At 43.0% G+C, this 25501-nt stretch overlaps 1 long non-coding RNA gene across 2 annotated transcripts in view; it reads right to left on the reverse strand.

Moving 5' to 3' along the window:
• Positions 1-25501, reverse strand: part of LOC130358893 (uncharacterized) — a 208215-nt gene that overhangs the window by 179086 nt on the left and 3628 nt on the right. For both annotated transcript variants that reach the window (XR_008889690.1, XR_008889689.1), the window contains one exon: positions 25331-25431. This is a non-coding gene — a long non-coding RNA (uncharacterized LOC130358893). The remainder of the gene's footprint in view (positions 1-25330; positions 25432-25501) is intronic.

Here is a 25501-nt window from a genome sequence, read left to right on the forward strand (position 1 = left end):
GGGCAATGAAGTGGCATAGGAGATTAACTAAAGGGCACAGGGGGGGATCAAGGAACGGTAATTAAAGTGTCATAAGGGATCAAAGGTGGGGAAGTGGCACAGTTGATAATTAAAGGGGTACTCTGTTGGAAAACATTTGTTTTTCAAATCATCTGATGTCAGAAAGTTAAACAGATTTGTAAATTAATTATATTGAAAAAATCTTAATCCTTCCAGTACTTATAAACTGCTGTATGCTCCAGAGGAAGTTGTTTTCTTTTTGAATTTCTTTTTTGTCTGAACACAGTGCTCTCTGTCAGTCCATGTCAGGAACTGTCCAGAGCAGGATAGGTTTGCTATGGGGATTTGCTATGGACAGTTCCTGACATGGACAGAGGTGTGAGCAGAGAGCACTGTGGTAAGACAGAAAGGAAATTCAAAAATAAAAGAACTTCCTCTGGAGCATTCAGCAGCTGATTAGTACTGGAATATTAAGATTTTTTTATAGAAGTAATTTACAAATCTGTTTAACTTTCTCACACCAGTTGATTTAAAATAAATGTTTTCCAGCGGATTACCCCTTTAAGGGGGAAAATAAAGTGACACAGAGGATGATCAAAGGGGGAAATGAAATGGCACAGAAGGTGTTGGAGGGGGTGATGAAATGGCACAGGGGTAACAGCCACATCTGTAATGCTGATACTGGTATCACGCCATACGTTGTAGTACGCATAACGCAATAGGTACAGCTCGTGGTATGGTAAGCAGTGTGTCACCAAACTGTGCACGTTTAAAAAGGGTGTGTCCTTCTGCATAGGAAAGCATAGTAGACTATACCTTCCTATATCACAAAAAATTATACCGATATGGCCACTTTCCCCAGGAAATACGCCAAGATTAAGACATTGAGAAAATTGAGGCAAATTGAGAAAAGTGTGAGACAAGTGTGAGACAAAAGTTTGAGACCCTTAACCCCTTAATGACCACGGATGTAAATGTACGTCCTGGTTTGGCGAAACTTCCCTCACCAGGACGTATATTAACGTCCTGTGTATGACCGCGAGCATCGGAAGGGTGCTCGCGTCATACACGGCAGGTTCCGCCAGGGACCCGCCGGTAATGGCCGACATCCGCCATCGCGCGGATGTCCGCCATTAACCCCTCCGATGCCGTGATCAATACAGATCACGGCATCTGCGGCATTGCGGCACTTTGATTGGATGATCGGATCGCCCGCAGCGCTGCCGCGGGGATCCGATCATCCAGCATGACAGCAGGAGGTCCCCTTACCTAGCTCTGGTTGTCTCCCGGGGTCTTCTGCTCTGGTCTGCGATTGAGCAGACCAGAGCAGAAGATCACCAATAATACTGAGCAGTGCTGTGTCCTATGCATAGCACTGCACAGTATTAGCAATCAAACGATTGCTATAGATAGTCCCCTATGGGGACATAAAAAATGTTTAAAAAAAAGTTGAAAAATCTAAAAATAAAAAATAAAAAAAGTGAAAAATCCCCTCCCCCAATAAAAATGAAAATTGTCAGTTTTTCCCATTTTACCCCCAAAAAGCGTAATAAAAAAAAATAAAATAAACATAATTGGTATTGCCGCGTGCGTAAATGTCCGAACTATCAAAATATAATGTCAAAATATAATGTTAATGATCAGTGAATGGCGTAAACGTAAAAAAATTTAAAATAGTCCACAAATCCTGCTTTTTTGTCACATTTTATTAAAAAAAATTAATCAAAAATGATCTAAAAGTTTTATATATGCAAATGTGGTATCTAAGAAAAATACAGATGACAGCGCAAAAAATGAGCCCTCATACCGCCCTATATACGGAAAAATGAAAAAGTTATAGGTGGTCAAAATAGGGCGATTTTAGATTACTGATTTTTTACAAAAAGTTTTTGATTTTTTTTAAGCAGTACAAAAATATAAAAGTATCTATCCATGGGTATCATTTTAATCGTATTGACCCACAGAATAAATAACACGTCATTTTTACCGTAAAGTGTACAGTGTGAAAACAAAGTCCTCCAAAATGTGCAAAATTTTGGTTTTCATTTAAATTTCCTCCCTAAAAAAAATTGTTTTTGGGTTCACCCTACATTTTATGGTAAAATGACAAAGTACAATTGGTCATGCAAAAAACAAACCCTTATATGGGTCTGTACATGGAAATATAAAGGAGTTATGGATTTTAGAAGGCGAGGAGGAAAAAACGAAAACACAAAAATAAAATTGGCCTGGTCCTTGAGGTGAAAATGGGCTTGGTCATTAAGGGGTTAAGTCCTCTTACTTCCATGTTCGCCCCTGAATCCAGTGATGTATGCCAATGTTTAGTTTTTTTCAGCACGTACATAAATGAATTGTAGAAGATCCTTATATAATTTTCTAAATCATCTTCTTGTTTAATATTTAAGGCCAAATATATAAAATTGTATCTACCTAATTAAAGTTATATTTTTGTACTGGTAATAAAAATGTGATTTTTTTTTTTTTTTACAGCTGGACGTATCAAGATATAATAAAAAGGCTTTGTGAGAACTTCTAGACTTGATTTGTAATGAGGTGCAAATTATATTCAAATCAATACCTATACTCCTTATGTAAATGTTGTATTCTCCAGACACTATTAAAGATGAAGTTTCTGTAACACAAATTATGAAGGTGCAAAGTATAGTCCTAATATCTGTGAAATGCTGCTAATAGATTCACATATATCTGACAAATATTAATCAAATTTATGAATTGCAGAAGCTGGAAATTGTGCATTGTTACTACTGATAGATAAATAGTGTTTAGCCATATTTCATCTGTCTGTGCTTATGCTGGGGAAAATGTGTGTCCCTGGGGGGTGAGTGCAATATATAAGTAAACTTGGACTTTTTAATAGGATTTTTTTTAACATGAATAGAGATGAGCGAATTTTTTAAAAAAAATCGATTCGGCTGATTCACCGAATTTCCTGAAAAAATTTGTTTCGGTCCGAAATTATTTGCGGCGAATCGCTATTAAGAAAGGCTATTTCTGGCCTTCAGAGAGCCTCAATAAGGGTATAGAATACTTTGACTTGCTGTAACGCGCATATGGAGTGTGCTGTGTAAGTGAAATAATACTGTTAAAAAGTATGACATACAGATTAGAGGCATCACTATTATATGGCACAATGACAGAGCCTGGAGGTGGCGGCAGGATGAGGAGACCATATAGTGCCTGAATAACACAGCGTGGAGGTGGCGGCAGCATGAGCAGACCATATAGTGGCTGAATGACCCAGCCTGAAGGTGGCAACAGCTTGACGAGACAACAGGGTCTCACAATTGAAAAGATTAAAGATATTTTTTAACATTTAAATTGAAGATTTCAGATAATAGATGAACCTAAAAAAGTTTTATTTAATGTGCCAGCAGCATGAGGAGACCACATGGCGGCACAGTGACTCAGCCTGATGGGGGCAGCAGCAAGAGGAGACCGTAATCTGGCAGAATGATACAGCCTGGAGTTGGCGGCAGCAAGGAGAGACCATATAGTAGCTGAATGACACAGCCTGGAGTTGGCGACAGCAAGAGGAGACCATATAGTGGCTGAATGACACAGCCTGGAGTTGGTGGCAGCATGAGGAGACCATATAGTGGCTGAATGACACAGCCTGGAGGTGGTGGAAGCATGAGGAGACCATATAGTGGCTGAATGACACCGCCTGGAGTTGGCGGCAGCATGAAGAGACCATATAGTTGCTAAATGACACAGCCTGAACGTGACGGAAGCATGAGTAGAACATATGGTGGCAGAATGAGACAGCTTGGAGGTGGCATCAGCATGAGGAGAACATATGGTGGCAGTATGAGACAACCTGGAGGTGGCATCAGCATGAGAACATATGGTGGCAGAATGAGACAGCCTGGAGCTGGTATCAGCATGAGGAGAACAAAAGGTGGCAGAATGAGACAGCCTGGAGCTGGCATCAGCATGAAGAGAACATATGGTGGCAGTATGAGACAGCCTGGAGGTGGCATCAGCATTCAAACAACATATGGTAGAAGAATGAGAGGTGGAGGTGGCATCAGCAGCATCAGGAGTCCTGAAAGTGACCCGGTGACAGAGTGGGCCATGGGTGGCAATACCAGTACCTGGTGATGAAGGTGGATGAAAAAAGGAGGACTTGGCATCAGATGTGTGGCATCAGGTGGGTGGCAGGATCAGAATAGTAGCTGAGGAAGGTAGGCAGAAGAAAACAGTCTCTTTTGTAAAAGTGTTATTATGCACATGTAAGTATTGAGGATATGCATTACGTAAAACTTAACTTTTAATAATATTGTTAGGATAAAATATATGTACCCAAAATTTTTATTTTTATTTAACAAAAGGAAAGGTGTACAAAAAACACCATGTGCTACCTACACCATCAAGTATTGATGCGATGCAAAGACCTCTAAAAGGTGGAAGGGAACAACGTATGGTCCATTGTAACCAGTGGGGGGTAAAAACTTCCCCTGTAAGGCCCTACTCTCGCACTGTTAATTACCTTCTTGGCAAGAGTTATTCGCCCTAAAAAGGGTGGCCCCACACAGGAACCTCTCCCTATTTCCAAGTACAAACACTGCCATTTCCCAGGGTTTTTGGGTTGAAATAGGGAGAGGTTCCTGTGTAGGGCCGCCCTTTTTAAGACAAGTAACCCTTTCCTTGAAAAGGTGGAAGGGAACAACATTATTGTCCATTGTAACCAGTGGGGGTAAAAACTTCCCTTGTAAGGCCCTACTCTCGCTTTAGTAATTCCCTTCTTGGCAAGTGTTACTCGCCCTAAAAAAAAGGCAGCCCCACGCAGGAAACTCTCCCTATTTCCACCTAAAAACCCTGGGAAAAGGCAGTTTTGTAGGTGGAAATAGGGAGAGGTTCCTGTGGGGGGCTGCCCTTTTTAGGGCGAGTAACACTTGCCAAGAAGGTAGGAGAGTAGGGCCTTACAGGGGAAGTTTTTACCCCCACCAGTTACAATGGACCATATGTTATTTGCTTCCACCATTTAGAGGTCTTTGCATAACATCAATACTTGGTGGTGTAGGTGGAACATGGTGTTTCTTGCACACCTTTCCTTTTCTTAGCTATAAAAATAATTGGGGTCCATATATTTTATCCTAAGAAAAGTTACGTTTTGGCTAATGCATATCCTCAAAACGTATTTGTGGACTGATGCGGAGGAATTTCTGTAACTAATAGGGGATAATTGTATTATAAGTGATAGCCAGCATGGGTTTAATACTGTCCCTCATAGACGTCTGACAGGTAAGTTAAGGTCTTTGGATTTGGAAATTTTAGTTTGTAACTGGATTGAACACTGGCTCATGGATCGTACCCAGAGAGTGGTGGTCAATGATTCGTACTCTGATTGGTCCCCGGTTATTAGTGGTGTACCCCAAGGTTCAGTACTGGGCCCGCTGTTGTTTAATTTATTTATCAATGATATAGAGGATGGTATTAACAGCTCTGTTTCTATCTTTGCAGATGACACCAAGCTTTGTAGCACGGTACAGTCTATAGAGGATGTGCATAAGTTACAAGATGACTTGGATAGACTAAGTGTCTTGGCATCCACTTGGCAAATGAGGTTCAATGTGGATAAATGTAAAGTTATGCATCTGGGTACTAATAACCTGCATGCATCGTATTTCTTAGGGGGGATTAAACTGTCAGAGTCACTGGTAGAGAAGGATCTGGGTGTACTTGTAGATCACAGACTACAGAATAGCATGCAATGTCAGGCTGCTGCTTCCAAAGCCGGCAGGATATTGTCATGTATCAAAAGAGGCATGGACTCAAGGGACAGGGACATAATACTCCCCCTTTATAAAGCATTGGTACGGCCTCACCTGGAATATGCTGTTCAGTTTTGGGCACCTGTCCATAAAAGGGACACTGCAGAGTTGGAAAGGGTGCAGAGACGCGCGACTAAACTAATATGGGGCATGGATCATCTTAGCTATGAGGAGCGATTAAAGGAGTTACAATTGTTTAGTCTTGAGAAGAGACGTTTAAGGGGGGATATGATAAACGTATATAAGTATATTAATGGCCCATACAAAAAATATGGAGAAAAACTGTTCCAGGTTAAACCCCCCCAAAGGACGAGGGGGCACTCCCTCCGTCTGGAGAAGAAAAAGTTTAGTCTCAAGGGGCGACACGCCTTCTTTACCGTGAGGACTGTGAATTTATGGAACGGTCTACCTCAGGAACTGGTCACAGCAGGAACAATTAACAGCTTTAAAACAGGATTAGATACATTCCTGGAACAAAATAACATTAATGCTTATGAAGAAATATAAAATCCCGTCCCTTCCCGAATATCGCGCCACACCTCTACCCCTTAATTCCCTGGTTGAACTTGATGGACATATGTCTTTTTTCGACCGTACTAACTATGTAACTATGTAACTAGTGTTCAACACCTAAAATATGTTTTGCACTATACATATTTGTGAAGTGTTGGTGTGGCACCATGGTCAATCTACTCTGATGTATCAGGCATTGGTGGGTGGAAATCCTGGCTGAACCATGCCTAATTTATCTTGATAAAGGTCAGTCTCTCTACATTTTTCATGGACAGACGAGTTCTCCTTGGGGTTACTATGGCCCCCGCTGCACTAAACACCCGCTCTGATGGCACACTACTGGCTGTGCAGGACAGCTTTTCCAGGGCAAACTCTGCTAGTTGCAGCCACTAATCAAGTTTGGCTGCCCAGAAATCCAGTGGATCTTCAAACTGTGTTGGCATGGTCATGTCAAGGTATGCCCCCACCTGCTGGTTATGGTCCTGCTCCAGGTCTATCTGCTGCTGATGAGTTGCTTCACTGTGTGGGTAAAGAAAGCTACTCATCAGCGACTGTAGACTCAGGCTGCTTCTGATGGAGCTGGTACTGCTCCTGCCACCCCACCCCTACCCAGCAGCCAAGGCAGTGCAAGGTGAGCGCAGAGGGCCCCCCGAGTCAGACCTGCGAGAGGAAGGATGATGGCGCATGGGCGCATAGGATGTCTCTGTAGTAGGTCAGTTTTTCCTCCCTCTCAGTGGGTGTAAAAAAGGTCCCCATTTTGTGCCAGTAGCGAGGGTCCAATAAGGTGGAGAACCAGAAGTCTTCACGCTGCCGAATGGTGACAATTCGGTGGTCACTACGCAAGCAAGTGAGCATGCATTGTGCCATTTGTGCAAGTGACTCGGAGGGACTCCCTGCCAGTCCATCTCCACTGCATACTGCCACGGTGTGTCTGGGTCCTCTGTCTAGTCTTCCTCAAAACCCTCTCATAAACTGTGCTCTACTGTCCCCCTCCTCTACCAGTTCAGCTCCCACAGGGCTCATGTGGCCATGAGATGTAGGTGCCACATCTCCAGAGCCCTGACCAGTCATCATTTTCAACACGTGTTGTAGTAAATGAAGCAATCGAATTACGTTGTTCATCCCATAATCCTAGCGACTGACTAATAATGCCTGAGCAAAGAGCCTGAGCAAATGGCAGGTGTCACATATGAGCTGCCACTGGTTGACATTGAAGTTACACTGGGGAGTCCCCCTATCGGCTTGGATCATCAAAAAATCTGTGATGGCTTTTCTCTGTTTGTATAACATATGGAGGGTGGAATTCCAATGTGTGGAAACTTCGCAAATGAGACTATGTTGGGGGATACCGTTCTGACGCTGCACTACAAGGAGGGTGTGCTTTGCGGTGTACATGTGGCTGAAATGCATGCAAAGTTTCCTTCCAATTGTTAGGAAGTCTTGCAGATGGGGGGAACACTTAAGAAACCACTTGTCAACCAGATTGAACACTCCTGCAGCCATTCCCCCTAGTCTGCTGCGACTTCTGCCTGCGCCTGATGAATTTAGGCCACTGCCACTCCTCTGTGCACATCTTTGCCTGACATAATTAGTGCGTATATGAGGGGAGGACAATACGCTCCACTACGCTTAAAACAGTATTTGTCTAGAACAGCAGCAGGTGTGTACTTTTGGCTGGCCTTTTACTGTAACTAGGCCCTTAAGACTTCAACAGGAACAAAATAGTACACCACGTAGATATACGTACGTGGTATGCACTTATGAGGGGAGTACAATACGCTCCACTACACTTAAAACAGTATTTGCCTACAACACCAGCAGGTGTGTACTTTTGGATGGCCTTTCACAGTAACAAGGCCCTTAAGACTTTAACAGGAACAAAATGGTACACTACATAGAAGTTCCAACATGGTATGTGTCACGATGCCGGCTGGCAGGAGGTGGATCCTCTGTGCCAGAGAGGGATTGGAGTGGACCGTGCTAGTGGACCGGTTCTACGTCACTACTGGTATTCACCAGAGCCCGCCGCAAAGCGGGATGGTCTTGCTGCGGCGGTAGTGACCAGGTCATATCCACTAGCAACGGCTCAACCTCTCTGACTGCTGAAGATAGGCGCGGTACAAGGGAGTAGACAGAAGCAAGGTCGGACGTAGCAGAAGGTCGGGGCAGGCAGCAAGGATCGTAGTCAGGGGCAACGGCAGGAGGTCTGGAACACAGGCTAGGAACACACAAGGGAACGCTTTCACTAGGCACAAGGGCAACAAGATCCGGCGAGGGAGTGCAGGGGAAGTGAGGTATATATATGGAGTGCACAGGTGAACACACTAATTAGAACCACTGCGCCAATCAGCGGCGCAGTGGCCCTTTAAATCGCAGAGACCCGGCGCGCGCGCCCTAGGGAGCGGGGCCGCGCGCGCCGGGACAGGACCGACGGAGAGCGAGTCAGGTACGGGAGCCGGGGTGCGCATTGCGAGCGGGCGCCACCCGCATCGCGAATCGCATCCCGGCTGGAGGCGGTATCGCAGCGCACCCGGTCAGTGGATCTGACCGGGGCGCTGCAGTAACGAGAGTGTAGCGAGCGCTCCGGGGAGGAGCGGGGACCCGGAGCGCTCGGCGTAACAGTACCCCCCCCTTGGGTCTCCCCCTCTTCTTTGAGCCTGAGAACCTGAGGACCAGACTTTTATCTAGGATATTGTCCTCAGGTTCCCAGGATCTCTCTTCAGGACCACAGCCCTCCCAGTCAACCAAAAAAAAGGTTTTCCCTCTGACCTTTTTGGAGGCCAGTATCTCCTTTACAGGATAGATGTCCGAAGAACCGGAGACAGGAGTGGGAGAAATAAGTTTAGGAGAGAAACGGTTGAGGATGAGTGGTTTAAGAAGAGAGACATGAAAGGCATTAGGAATATGAAGAGAAGGAGGAAGAAGAAGTTTGTAAGAGACAGGGTTAATCTGGCACAAAACTTTGAAAGGACCAAGATAGCGTGGTCCCAATTTGTAGCTGGGAACACGGAAGCGGACATATTTAGCGGAGAGCCATACCTTGTCTCCGGGAGAAAAAATGGGGGGAGCTCTTCTTTTCTTATCAGCAAACTTCTTCATGCGTGATGAAGCCTGTAAGAGAGAATTTTGGGTCTCTTTCCATATGGTGGAAAGATCACGAGTTATTTCATCCACAGCGGGCAAACCAGAGGGCAAGGGAGTAGGGAGGGGGGGAAGAGGGTGACGGCCGTACACCACGAAAAATGGGGATTTGGAAGAAGATTCAGAGACTCTGAAGTTATACGAGAATTCGGCCCATGGTAGAAGATCTGCCCAGTCATCCTGGCGGGAGGAAACAAAATGCCGTAAATAATCACCCAGGACCTGGTTAATTCTTTCTACTTGCCCATTGGATTGAGGATGATAAGCAGAAGAAAAGTTTAATTTAATCTTGAGTTGTTTACAGAGAGCCCTCCAGAATTTTGACACGAATTGGACGCCTCTATCCGAGACGATCTGCGTGGGCAACCCGTGAAGACGAAAAATGTGTACAAAAAATTGTTTTGCCAACTGAGGCGCTGAAGGAAGACCAGGAAGAGGAATAAAATGTGCCATCTTGGAAAATCGATCAACGACCACCCAAACAACAGTGTTGCCATGGGATGGGGGTAAGTCTGTAATAAAGTCCATACCAATCAGAGACCAAGGCTGTTCGGGGACAGGCAGAGGGTGAAGGAGACAAGCAGGCTTCTGGCGAGGAGTCTTGTCCCGGGCACAGACAGTGCAGGCCCGCACAAAATCAACAACATCCGTCTCCAGAGTCGGCCACCAATAGAAACGAGAGATGAGTTGCACGGATTTTTTGATGCCCGCATGGCCTGCGAGATGGGAGGAGTGACCCCATTTGAGGATTCCGAGGCGTTGGCGTGGAGAGACGAAGGTCTTCCCTGGAGAAGTTTGCCTGATGGAGGCTGGAGAAGTGGAGATCAGGCAGTCAGGAGGAATGATGTGTTGCGGAGAGAGCTCTACTTCCGAGGCATCCGAGGAACGAGAGAGAGCATCGGCCCTGATGTTCTTATCGGCAGGGCGAAAGTGAATTTCAAAATTAAACCGGGCAAAGAACAGAGACCACCTGGCCTGGCGAGGATTCAGCCGTTGGGCAGACTGGAGATAAGAGAGATTCTTGTGATCGGTGTAAATAATAACTGGAAATTTAGATCCCTCCAGCAGATGCCTCCATTCCTCAAGTGCTAATTTAATGGCCAGTAGCTCTCGATCCCCGATGGAGTAGTTCCTCTCCGTCGGAGAGAAGGTCCTAGAAAAAAACCCACAGGTAACAGCATGCCCGGAAGAATTTTTTTGTAGAAGAACCGCTCCAGCTCCTACTGAGGAGGCATCAACCTCCAATAGGAAGGGTTTAGATGGGTCAGGTCTGGAGAGCACGGGAGCAGAAGAAAAGGCCGACTTGAGCCGTTTAAAGGCGTCTTCCGCTTGAGGAGACCAGGAATTAGAATTGGCATTCTTCTTGGTTAAAGCCACGATAGGAGCCACAATGGTGGGAAAATGTGGAATAAATTGTCTGTAATAATTGGCGAACCCCAAAAAACGTTGGATAGCACGGAGTCCGGAGGGGCGTGGCCAATCTAAGACGGCAGAGAGTTTGTCTGGATCCATTTGTAGTCCCTGGCCAGAGACCAAGTATCCTAGGAAAGGAAGAGATTGACATTCAAACAGACATTTCTCCATTTTGGCATAAAGTTGATTGTCACGAAGTCTCTGAAGAACCATGCGGACATGCTGGCGGTGTTCTTCTAGGTTGGCAGAAAAAATCAGAATATCGTCCAGATACACAACAACACAGGAATATAAGAGATCACGAAAAATTTCATTAACAAAGTCTTGGAAGACGGCAGGGGCGTTGCACAGGCCAAAGGGCATGACCAGATACTCAAAGTGTCCATCTCTAGTGTTAAATGCCGTTTTCCATTCATCCCCCTCCCTGATGCGGATGAGATTATAAGCACCTCTTAAGTCCAGTTTGGTAAAGATGTGGGCACCTTGGAGGCGATCAAAGAGTTCAGAGATAAGAGGTAGAGGGTAGCGGTTCTTTACCGTGATTTTATTAAGACCGCGGTAGTCAATGCAAGGACGTAGGGAGCCATCTTTTTTGGACACAAAGAAAAATCCAGCTCCGGCAGGAGAGGAGGATTTGCGGATAAACCCCTTTTATAAATTTTCCTGGATGTACTCAGACATAGCAAGAGTCTCTGGGGCGGACAGAGGATAAATTCTGCCCCGGGGTGGAGTAGTGCCCGGGAGGAGGTCAATAGGACAGTCATAAGGCCTGTGAGGAGGTAGAGTCTCAGCTTGTTTTTTGCAAAACACATCAGCAAAGTCCATATAGGCCTAAGGGAGACCGGTTACAGGGGGAACCACAGGGTCACGGCAGGGAGTACTGGGAACCGGTTTAAGGCAGTCCTTGAAACAAGAGGTACCCCAGCTCTTGATCTCCCCCGTGGACCAATCCAGGGTTGGGGAATGGCGTTGGAGCCACGGTAGTCCAAGGAGAATTTCGGAAGTGCAATTGGGGAGGACCAAGAACTCAATTTTTTCTTGATGAGGTCCGATGCACATTAGAAGGGGCTCCGTGCGGTAACGTATGGTACAGTCCAATCTTTCATTGTTAACACAATTGATGTAGAGGGGCCTGGCGAGACTGGTTACCGGGATGTTGAACCTGTTGATGAGAGAGGCCAAAATAAAGTTTCCTGCAGATCCGGAATCCAAGAAGGCCATAGTAGAGAAGGAGAAGGTAGATGCAGATATCCGCACAGGCACAGTAAGACGTGGAGAAGCAGAGTAGACATCAAGGACTGTCTCACTTTTGTGCGGAGTCTGCGTGCGTCTTTCCAGGCGGGGAGGACGGATAGGACAATCCTTCAGGAAGTGTTCGGTACCGGCACAGTACAGGCAGAGATTCTCCATGCGGCGTCGTGTCCTCTCTTGAGGTGTCAGGCGAGACCGGTCAACTTGCATAGCCTCCACGGCGGGAGGCACAGGAACGGATTGCAGAGGACCAGAGGAGAGAGGAGCCGGGGAGAAAAAACGCCTCGTGCGAACAAAGTCCATATCCTGGCGGAGCTCCTGACGCCTTTCGGAAAAACGCATGTCAATGCGAGTGGCAAGATGAATGAGTTCATGTAGATTAGCAGGAATTTCTCGTGCGGCCAGAACATCTTTAATGTTGCTGGATAGGCCTTTTTTAAAGGTCGCGCAGAGGGCCTCATTATTCCAGGATAGTTCAGAAGCAAGAGTACGGAATTGTATGGCGTACTCGCCAACGGAAGAATTACCCTGGACCAGGTTCAGCAGGGCAGTCTCAGCAGAGGAGGCTCGGGCAGGTTCCTCAAAGACACTACGAATTTCCGAGAAGAAGGAGTGTACAGAGGCAGTGACGGGGTCATTGCGGTCCCAGAGCGGTGTGGCCCATGACAGAGCTTTTCCAGACAGAAGGCTGACTACGAAAGCCACCTTAGACCTTTCAGTAGGAAACTGGTCCGACATCATCTCCAAGTGCAGAGAACATTGTGAAAGAAAGCCACGGCAAAACTTAGAGTCCCCATCAAATTTATCCGGCAAGGATAGTCGTAGGCCTGAAGCGGCCACTCGCTGCGGAGGAGGTGCAGGAGCTGGCGGAGGAGATGATTGCTGAAGCTGTGGTAGTAGCTGCTGTAGCATCACGGTCAGTTGAGACAGCTGGTGGCCTTGTTGCGCTATCTGTTGTGACTGCTGGGCGACCACCGTGGTGAGGTCAGCGACAACTGGCAGAGGTACTTCAGCGGGATCCATGGCCGGATCTACTGTCACGATGCCGGCTGGCAGGAGGTGGATCCTCTGTGCCAGAGAGGGATTGGCGTGAACCGTGCTAGTGGACCGGTTCTAAGTCACTACTGGTATTCACCAGAGCCCGCCGCAAAGCGGGATGGTCTTGCTGCGGCGGTAGTGACCAGGTCGTATCCACTAGCAACGGCTCAACCTCTCTGACTGCTGAAGATAGGCGCGGTACAAGGGAGTAGACAGAAGCAAGGTCGGACGTAGCAGAAGGTCGGGGCAGGCAGCAAGGATCGTAGTCAGGGGCAACGGCAGGAGGTCTGGAACACAGGCTAGGAACACACAAGGGAACGCTTTCACTAGGCACAAGGGCAACAAGATCCGGCGAGGGAGTGCAGGGGAAGTGAGGTATATATATGGAGTGCACAGGTGAACACACTAATTAGAACCACTGCGCCAATCAGCGGCGCAGTGGCCCTTTAAATCGCAGAGACCCGGCGCGCGCGCCCTAGGGAGCGGGGCCGCGCGCGCCGGGACAGGACCGACGGAGAGCGAGTCAGGTACGGGAGCCGGGGTGCGCATCGCGAGCGGGCGCCACCCGCATCGCGAATCGCATCCCGGCTGGAGGCGGTATCGCAGCGCACCCGGTCAGTGGATCTGACCGGGGCGCTGCAGTAACGAGAGTGTAGTTTTCCTCCAGCACTTTTTTACAGTGCCATAGGGAAAATGAGCAAGATCACAGAATTGCAAGACATTATGTGATGGCAACCAGTTATCAAAACAGGAGGAAATTATCAAAACAAAATTGTAAAACAAAAATATGCAACTTTTTGGGACTGAGAGGACTAAATGGGAGGAGGTGTGAATTTCGATGGCCCAGCAGATTTATCATATCCAGAAATTGACAACAAATCTACTACAACTCAAGGTCTTACACATGGCCAATGCATGAGACGTGCCTAATTTTCTTCCAGACTTGTGCCTCTTAATAAATCCTGCATATCTTTAAGGGGTTATCCTCCATAAGGGGATTTTATTATGTACCTGCCAGACAGTAATGGACATGCTTAGGAAGGATTCATGCTTGTCTTGGGGCTAAATGGCTATGTTGTGAGATTACCATAACACTGTGGCTATCATTTTGTGAACTGGTTATTTCCTGTTGGAGTGTGTTCCCTCAAACTACAAGTCCCATGATCCCTTCTTTGTAAGTGCAAGGTCACTTTTCTCCCTCCAACACATCAGCCACCCCTCCCAATGAAACACACCTGTGATCCTTTCCATGCAATAGACCAGTGCATGAAGTGCATGAACAGCAACCGTTGCAGGTTGTGTCTTTCTTTTAAAGAAGTCTAGTTTTATCACATTGCAACAAAAAGTTTTTCAAAGTTGTATTATCATTTGGTTGGTTGCTCTCTGTGAATACTTACATACAAATGCTAAATCCCCCCCCCCCCCCCCCCCCCCCCCAAAAAAAAATAAATAAAAAAAACCTCAGAAAAATAAACATACACACACAACACACATACATACACATGTACACACACATACGCAAACACACACACATAGACATACACATATGTAAACACACACATGTACACACACACACACTCACACATACACACACTACCACATGCTACAAAGAGTGTAAATGAAAAGTAAATGTACAAAAAATGGCGCAACTAAATATGCATTATGTCAACAGAAATCAATAGTCTTCTGTATACAGATACTTTTTCAGCCAGCATCTGGTCTCTACATTGTAGCATCTACAATTGTATCAACAATCTACACAATACAAGTCTCGGCAATCCCCTGTGAGCTAGTGAGACTGGCCTAGGTTTTGTGTCATTGATACTTTGCTACAAATAGGAAAATATTTGTTGCTGATGTATCTAGCTCAGGAGCATTGCATAGACTGGATACACATGTAATGACAAGATAACAACAGTACTAAGCATACACAGGTATTCTCAGCTAACAACAGTGCTACGTATATACAGTTTGCAGAAAAATATTTTCATCCACGGACAGTGTTAAAAAAGGTCAGGAAATAAAATTCTGATTCCAGATTTAGGGAATTATTCACAATGCTTACCAAGCTTTTTATTACTATTCAGGTGTTTGAGAATGTTTTGACCATTTTGTGGGTTTCACACTTTTTTTTTAGAAACAGATAAAACTAAGAAATGTTAATTGATTTTTTAAATACTTGACAAGTAACTTTGAGAAGTTATTGAATATTTAAAAGTGACTAGTTCGGGAAAATGCTCTTACAAAGCAATCTGGAATAACCTCCATGTGGTGTATTGGTGCAGCCCCCTCCCCTCTCAGCACATACACCTCCTGTAGTATGATCAATCATGTTATCTATGAATGGGCCAGAAGTGTCCTACAGGTGAGCACCAAGTCTTCACCCTAGAAAGGTCACACTTGAGGTAACTGTCTACACTGATGAGCTACATCCTATTTTCCCTGCAGCAGTTGTGCATTCTAAAGCCCAGACAAGTCACCTTGTTGTCACTCCCGTATTGCCTGCGAGAGACTGTAAACAGAAAGCTTTCAGCACACGGCCTATAATGACTGAAGGCGACTTGCTGAAGTATAGGGAAGTGCCTGTCAGGAAGTAGATGTTACTGCTTTTCAATAATCACTACGGTGAGAAGATGCATCTGCACCTTTCAGTGACATCTGGCTTCAGCCATGTTTTATTGTTGGCATCATAAACCATATGGTGGATGGACATCCATCACAACAGTTTTTTTTTTCTCTTGGGCCCTGTTGTGTGGGCCTGCTGATAAATAGGGGTCCTAAATCTGTCTCCATCAGAAAACATTCACATGATAACATTGGCTTATATTGCACTTACGGGTTGTTATATTATTATTATATATCTTTCCTTTCCATCCATCCCATAGGATTGTATTTAGTAGCAGCAGGGTGAATTTATAGGTGTGCAAAGGTAGACATGGAACCTGGGCACTTGTATCTGAAGAGGCTCAAAAGCTTTACTACTAGATAAGGTATCAGTATAATAGGAGGTGGGGACAATGTTTCACATTTTGCATTGGGGCCCAGGAGTTTCCAGTTATCCATACAGTGACATATAACTCCTCCTTACGTCCTCACCCCAAATGTGATGGTGAGGAGGAGCAAAGGCCTGGGGTCCGATGTATGTGGATATACATTTACTTTATAGGTTTTATAGGCTGGGTTCACACACATACATCTCTCTCTCTCTCTCTATTATATATATATATATATATATATATATATATATATATATATATATTTATATATATTTTTATATATATATATATATATATATATATATATATATCAACTGATGTCAACTGAAGAACTTCTGTCATCAGTTATGGCATAAGTTGCTCATGAGTTTTGGCTGGACATGTCAATCCAGCCTTAGGCTAGAGTTACATATATGCGGTGTCTGGCTCTGACGAAACTGGGCAAAAATTGCCACAACTGATGCAAGAAGTGCATCAGTTGGCATCAGTTGTGCATCATCCGGCATCTATTGTTTGTGATCGACAGACGGGGAACACAGCAAGATGCGTTCCCCTTTCTGTGCCGGTCCGGGGAGTCCAATCACACGTTGTCCAAACTGAGACACCGAAAGATTGTAAGCTGTCCCATTCAAATGAATGGGATCAGTTCTTGCTTCATTTTCCCCCTGGTGCATTTCCTGCAGGGGAAAAAAATGCAGGACATCCAGTAGTTCGTCCTAAAAGTAGATTTATTGGCAATAAAACAACGCGTTTCTGGTCCAGAATGGACCCTTCGTCAGGCAAGGTGCATCTTGCCTGACGAAGGGTCTGTTCCAGACCAGAAATGCGTTGTTTTAGTGCCAATAAATCTACATTTAGGATGAACTACTGGATGTCCTAGCCTTTAATACTGAGAGGACCAGCGCTGGGAACAGTTCTTTTTTCTTTTCCTATAGCAAGCGTAATTCTTTGAAAGCACAAACATGGACTGACAGGTTTCACACCATACTTATACACACTTATGCACCATAGTTATCGCCATAGCTCAGGTTGATATATCTCACACATGTATAGGTTATATAGTCTAAGTCTGCTCTGTCTAAAGTTTAAGGAGTCATTCGATGTCAACAAAGTTCATACACTTCAAAGAAGCTTTAGCGTTTTTTGGTGTTATGTGTGCCACAATTTCAAATAAATTACATTCAATTTTTACCTGATTTATGCCATGCATGCAATTTTTTTTAGAGTGGATGTGGCCTCAGAAAAGGGTATTTTTTTGGTGTTTATCTAAGCCACCTAATAGATGGTGCTGACTTAGAGAAGACAGTGTAAGATGCACCAAATTTCTAAACAGCCTGAGCCATAGTTAAACATCTTAGCCTGTCTAGTCTAGGTTTACACTTTCTAAGAAGTAGCCATTTTTTTAATTCCTCTCCCATTAAGCACACAACATAATGAATATGTCTCAATTGCTGTGCGCCATAATGTTGGTGCATTTTAAACTAACATTGTGGTGCAAATGAGGGCAAATATGCAAATATTCTAGTATGTCAGAAGAATATGTGGCCATAATAATTATTACACATCTCAAAATTGGAAGAACAGCAATATTTAGGATGGCAACACATTGGTGTCTGGTTTCAGCAGCTAAATTGGTTTCACACTCCCTGTAATCCAGAAACACTATTTACATTATTGGTTTGGAGAGAGTATTTAAGGGGCATCCTTAGTTAGGGGAATCGACTCTTGACAAGCAGTCCCCAGTGCTCATATATGGTTCCACATCTTGAATGAGCTACGTGTGAAGAACAGTTGGAGCTGAAATACCGTTGCATGGTTCTATCACCCATGAAGTATATATGAGTTATATTTCATATGTATATATAACCTAAGTAATTGCGTCAGATTGTGAGTTATTGGTTTAATACTAACCCTAGACTAACCACTGCATATTTATATGGATTCACGTCATATCCATTATCTCTCTTATTCTGATGTGCAGGTTTTTATTGGAAATAATAAAAGCTAGGTTTATGCCAGTTTTCTAAGCAATAGCAGAAATACATTTACTTTGTAATGCATTATTATAGACATTTGGTGAATAAGATTTACACAGAGATTCCACTGCTTTTTTTAGAGAATATATAAGTAGTGCTTTAAGCGTTCCTGTCAGATCCCACAAAAAAAAGAATTTATATGTAACTCAGCATCTAATCCTGACCATGTACATGTAATTTTTATGCCTCTATCATCTATATTTATTATAAAAATACCTATTTTCATTAGCTCACAGTGTTCGAAATCAACCTAGGGAAGGGGGCGTGTCCCTCCCTGGTGGTTCTGGGAGATGATTGGTCACTGGTTAGTGTCCCAGTAGGTATGGGGACCCCTAGTGGTGGGATTTTCAGCAGTCGTTTTCTTTATAAAATATAAAAAAAATGTAAACAACATTATTACAACAGGAAAAGTCTTTCATTTTCATTAGTAACAACACATAAAAAGTTTTTGGATCTGACAGTGCCCATTTATATAACAGAGATGTGTACTCTGTGTTAGGCTGGGTTCATACATAACATTTAGGAGCATGTTTTAAATGTTTATCTCAGCTACAGGCAGGTGTAGGCGGTTAGTCTGGGGGGACATATGACTATCTTTCACTCAAGTGATTGTAATTTCGTAACACATACATCAATCAAGTAGGGACTCAGATAGGAGGGGAAGCGAGCAGGTGTTTCAGGCATTCAGGGGCTCGGGAACGCATCTATAACACTATGCAAAGGAGAATAAATGCATTTTTCTACATAATTTCTTTTGAATCAGGATGCAGCTTTCTTTTTAAGTAAGCTCAACTTAACCCCTTAAGGACTCAGCTTTTTTCAGTTTTTCCACTTTTGTTTTTTTCCTCCTCACTAACCCTTTCAATTGTGCACCTACAGACCCATATGATGGCTTATTTTTTTTGCACCACCAATTGTACTTTCTAATGACATCAGTCCTTTTACCAAAAAATCTACAGCAAAACCAGAAAAAAAAAAAATTGTGGGACAAAATGTAAAATAAAAACGCCATTTTGTAAATTTTGGGGGCTCCCGTTTCTACGCAGTGCATTTTTCGGTAAACTGATATCTTTTCTTTATTCTGTAGGTATATGCAATTAAAATGATACCCTACTTATATAGGTTTGATTTTGTGTTACTTCTGGTAAAAATCATAAATACATGCACGAAAATTAATATGTTTAAAAATGTCCTCTTCTGAGCCATATAACTTTTTTATTTTTCCTCATATGGGGGTGTAGGAGGGTAAAAAAATTTTTACCATGATCTGAAGTTTTTATCAGTACCATGTTTGTTTTGATCGGACTTTTTGATCGCTTTTTATTCATTTTTTTTATGGTATAAAAAGTGCCCAAAAAACGCTATTTTGGATTTTTTTTTCATGTACACCATCGACCGTGCGGCTTAATAAACAATACGTTTTTATAGTTTGGACATTTACGCACACTGCGATACCACATGTGTTTATATTTATTTTTATATACATAGTTTTTTTATGGGAAAAGGCGGGTGATTCAAACTTTTATTAGGGAAGGGGTTAAATCACATTTATTAACTCTTTTTTACACTTGTATAGCCCCCATAGGGGACTATAACATGCAATAGCATTGCATAGCATAGCATAGCATTGATCAGTGTTATCGGCGCTCCATTGCTCCAGCCTGGATCTCAGGGATGGAGCAATCAATCGCCGATCGGTAGGGACCCTCCGGAAGCATTTTTTTACATTTTACACGCAGCGATCAACTTTGATCTCCAAGTCTAAGGGGTTAATACCGGACATCACCGCAATCGGTGATGTCCGGTATTAGCCATGGGTCCTGGCCCCACGTTATAGGCTGGTAGCGGGTGCAGGGCATACAGGTATGCCCTGCATCCTTAACTCCTTAAGGACACATGACGTACCAGTACGTCATGAGTCTGCTCCCGATCTATAACGCGGGGCCACATAGCGTCATAGCGGGCCGGGACCCGTGGCTAATAGCGTGCGGCATTGATCACAGTGCCGCGCGCTATTAACCCTTTAGACGCGGTGTTCAAAATTGGACACCGCGTCTAAAGTGAAAGCATGCCGGTTAGCTCAGGGAGCTGTTCGGGATAGCCGTGGTGAAATCGTGGTATCCCGAACAGCTTACAGGACAGCTGGAGGATCCCTACCTGCCTCCTCACTGTCCGATCGCCGAATGACTGCTCAATGCCTGAGATCCAGGCATGAGCAGTCAAGCGGCAGAATCATCGATCACTGGTTTCCTATGAGAAACCAGTGATCAATGTGAAAGATCAGTGTGTGCAGTGTTATAGGTCCCTATGGGAGCTATAACACTGCAAAAAAAGTTGAATCACCCCCCTTTTCCCATAAAAAAAAACACAGTGTAAATAATCATAAAAATAAACATATATGGTATCGCCACATGCAGAAATGTCCAAATTATAAAAATATATTGTTAATTAAACCGCACGGTCAATGGCGTATGCGCAAAAAAATTCCAAATCCAAAATAGTGCAATTTTGGTCACTTTTTATATCATGAAAAAGTGAATAAAAAGTGAATAAAAAGATCAATGAATAAAAAGATCGATAAGTCCTATCAATGCAAAAATGATACTGCTAAAAACTTCAGATCACGGCGCAAAAAATGAGCCCTCATACCGCCCCATACACGGAAAAATTAAAAAGTTATAGGGGTCAGAAGACGACAATTTCAAACGTATAAATTTTCCTGCATTAAGTTGTGATTTTTTCCAGAAGTACGACAAAATCAAACCTATATAAGTAGGGGATCATTTTAACCGTATGGGCCTACAGAATAAAGAGAAGGTGTAATTTTTACCGAAAAATGTACTACGTAGAAAAATGTACTACGGAAGCCCCCAAAAGTTACAAAACAGTGTTTTTTTTTTCAATTTTGTCTCACAATGATTTTTTTTTCCGTTTCGCCGTAGATTTTTGGGCAAAATGACTGACGTCATTACAAAGTAAAATTGGTGGCACAAAAAATAAGCCATCATATGGATGTTGATGTGCAAAATTGAAAGAGTTATGATTTTTTAAAGGCAAGGAGGAAAAAACTAAAATGCAAAAGCGGAAAAACCCTCAGTCCTTAAGGGGTTAAGGAGTTAAAGGGAATGTCTTATCAGAAAATGACCCGTTGTTTAACCTCTTCATGACCAGACCTATTTTGGTCTTAAAGGGGAACTCCAGAACAGAACATCTTTAATCGGACACTTATTACTTATCCTGTGGACAGAGGAAAAGATGTTGTTAAAAGTACCCAATTCTAACCCCTTTGACTTTCATATGATGTCACCGATATTAACCCCTTCCTGCCCCAGGACGTATGCATATGTCCAAGTTGCTAGCTTGTTAGCGCAACTGGACGTCTGCATACGTCCTAGCGATCTCCTGCTCTGCACGATGCGCTGCAGGAAGTTGCCGGCGGGACCCAGCTGTCAATCACAACCGAGGACCTGCCGCAGCTGCCGGGGTCGCAATCGCTCCGGTTCCGGCAGCATTAACCCCATAGATACCATGATCAATCCTGGTCACGGCATCTATGGGGTTGACAGGGGGAGGGTACTCCCCCTGTTCACCAAAGGCATCGCCGCGATACAATCGCAGGTCTCTGTTGGTTGCTATGGCAGCAAGAGGAAAGATGATGACCTCCTGTCTGCCTGCTACGGAAGCCTGTAAGATCCAGCCAGAGTACAAATGTATTGCAGCATAGTATAACCTGTAAAAAGGGGAAAAAAATGATAAAAGGTTGTTGAATACATTTATAATGGGAAAATAAAGGCCCCTTTCCCAATAAAAGCCCTATATTATCATTAAAAAAAAACACAAATCATACACATACTAGGTATTGCCACATCCGTAATGACGTGTACTATAACGCTATAATGTAAATTATTCCCACGGTGAACGCCATAAAAAAAAGCAAAAATTTGCCAATTTTGGTGAAAATAGCAGAATAAAGAAAATAAAAGGAAAAATAAAAAAGTTACGGATGTCAGAAAATAAAAGCACAAAAAAGGGGAAAAAAATTTGCTCAGAAAAGAAAAAAAACATAAAAAGCTATATAAAATGGGTATTGCCATAATCGTACCAAACCACAGAATAAATATAACATCACTTTAACCACACAGGGAAGACCATAAAAAAAAATTTAAATGCCAGAAATTTTCCAGTTTTCACAAAAATTGCTGCATGTGTCAACAAAAATGCACCATTTTTATAAAGTACAATATGTCCCAAAAAACTATCTCAGAATCGCTCTGCTCAGAAAAAGTGTTGTAAAGTTATTTCCATTTAAAGAGACACATGTCAAATTTTTATAAAAAAGAGCATGGTCATTGAGGTAAAAAATGGGTCCGTCCTTAAGGGGTTAAGCAAATTAGTTTTTTTTTTTTTTTTTCTTTTTTTTTGTTTGCTATTTTCTGTACAGGATCAAATGGAAAAAGGGAGGGGATATAATAAAAAAAAAAACTTTCATTCCTTCTAGAGGACTTTTATAAGCAATGCTTGGATTGCTTATAATGATTATTGCCATGCTATTACATAGCACTGATCAGTATAATGTGTGCTCTGTTTGGAGAATTTGTCTGAGGCAGACTCTATTAGAAGATCACCCTGGTAAGTACATGACAAGGGATCACAATGGAATCCTCTTATGGGTTGGCAATAAATCAAGATGGAGACCATTAGTCTCCATGGTTGAGATGTTTATTTGCAACAATACCAATGCGTAAAAATATTTAGTAAGAGTTATTGTAATTGACATATTATTATAAGTGACATCATATCGACCAACAGCTATTGCTCCTTACCCATTTAAGTCAATAGGAGCTGGAAACTGAAATACTTTGGGGCATTTTGTAGGCTTTTTTTTTTTGGCATTTGTGGGGCATATTGTGGGATTTGTTTGCCCATGCGAACACACTCTAAGGGTGCGTTCACACAGAGTAAATGAAGAGTAATTCACGCAGAAAAATTTACGGGCGGAAAAAATAATTGTATTTCCGCACGAAATTCGCGGGAAATTAGTGCGGAATTGTGCACGGAATTGCTCACGGAATTGCGCGCGTAATTGCATGCGGGTATGAGGGAGAAAGAAGTGAATGGTTTTTCAGCCATTTCCATGAAAATTGCGCACGAATTCCGCGCAAATTTCCCGTGAATTGCACGCAAATTCCGTGCAAAAACATTGTCGGGCGGAATTTTTTTTTACCATTGACTTCAATTGATTTCTGCTAGCGGATTCCGCTGGAAGAATGAACATGTTCTTTCTTCAAGCAGAACGGAATTCAGCGTCGGAATTCTGCTAACAGAATTTCCGCAGTGTGAACAGGCCAGCAGAAATAACATTAAAGTCAATGGGCAGAGGAGATGTGAATTAATTTGGAGCGGAGAATTCAAGAGGAATTACTCTGAACATACCCTAACACCTGTGTGATGTATAGAGACCCTGCATTCTTCCTGGTGCTGGAGTCCACAATATACTTCTGCTCAGCCCGTCATTGAAAACAATGAAAGGCTTCTTCACCAGAAATTCCATAGTGTGTTTGCACCCTAAAACAGCTTTATAAATCTCCCCTTTGTGTCCTGGCATTTATGTGGATATTACTTTCACAAGTAGCACCTAACTTTGTTGCAGACCACGTACACCCAAGTAAATGATAACAATGTCCCTGGTATCTATCCAGGAAAAATGAATATTGACTTTTCATTTACAATACACATATATCTAGAACACAGAGATAGTAACCCCAGTACTGGATATTTAGTTTATATGTAACAACTGTCTATATAGTAATGCCCCCTGCTACTATATAGAGAACAGTTGAAAAATCACAGTCCCCAATAATGGCACTGCCCAGAGAATCCTCCAATAATCCATCAAGAAATATCCAGGATAATGGAAAGATGATTTATAAAAGTGCACAAAGTACAGCAATTACGTATTTTAAGGGCAGATTGCTGATCAATGACAATCTGAGAAAGGGGAATGTGCCTCCAAAACACGTAATTACTGTATTTTGTGTGTTTCAGAAAATAAACTATTTAAATTATCCTGAATGTTTCTTAAAGAATATTTGGACAATTCTCTGGGCAGAGACATGTGGGACAATGTTTTTTCCATTGTTCATTGACCATTGCTTAGGTCACTTGAGCTGATCACCAGTATACAAGCCCCCAGATCAAGCAGCCCTGTCTCCATTGTGTGTAACCCAAGTGTGGGTGAAAGGGTTACACATATAGGGGGAGATTTATCAAAACCTGTTTAGAGGAAAGAGGGGTTCAGTTGCCCATAGTAAACCAATCAGATTGCTTTTTTCATTTTTCACAGGCCTCTTTCGAAATATAAGAAGTGACCTTATTGGTTGCTATAGGCAACTGCACCACTCTTGCTCTACACAGGTTTTGATAAATGTCCCCCATAGTGTTCTGGGTGAGAGTCTAATCACCGGATGGCAATTGTAGCCTAAGTCCCCAAACTTCATTGTGCTATCACATGATGGCGCATCCCTTGTTTTAACCTCTTTATTTAGGCTGTGTTCACATGTTGCCTCTACTTAGCAGTACCAAAACTAATCATGACATGCGTTTTAGCTGCAATTAACCAAAATCACGGTAAAAATTGTGTGTTTTACCATGATTGTGCAAACTATGCACACCACAGTAAAATTACCAATTTTACAGCCATTTTGGTCATTGGCGGCAAAAACGCATGTGGTAATTAGTTGCAGTACTGCTAATTAACCACAATGTGTGAACATAGCCGTAGGCTGCAACTACATGCGGAATTTCACAGGTACACATCATATTGATGCAGCGCTCAGTTTAAAGATAGTATTTGGCCAACTCCTGCATTTTATTATATTTTTTTGTTATTTTTCCTTTCCTATTGAAATTTTTATATTAAAGAGCATGCTATTTTTGTAGTAGGAAACAACATTCCCTAAGCAGAGTCCATAAAAAAGTACCTACAAAACACATAAGTACACACAATATGTATCACAGTTTTGCTGCATCTTTCCAGTGAAAAGAGGTTGATGCCAGCAAGGCCTGTATTTCACTTGCTTTGTTCAGACATTATGATAGATTAGAGATATATAAAAATGTACTCCCTTAGTAAATCATCTGTATATACCTGGACTACTGTATATTTAGAGGTCCTCTAATACCCAACATCACAATGAAGAATTCAGAGATAATTAATCTGGATGAGACGCTGGAACATTCTGCAAAGTCCTGTAATTTATAAAATAATAGTTAGAAGTCATTAATAAATTATATTATAAGAAGAAACACCTAAATGCAT

The sequence above is a fragment of the Hyla sarda genome, chromosome 2, assembly GCF_029499605.1.
Source record: "Hyla sarda isolate aHylSar1 chromosome 2, aHylSar1.hap1, whole genome shotgun sequence".
NCBI lineage: Eukaryota > Metazoa > Chordata > Amphibia > Anura > Hylidae > Hyla > Hyla sarda.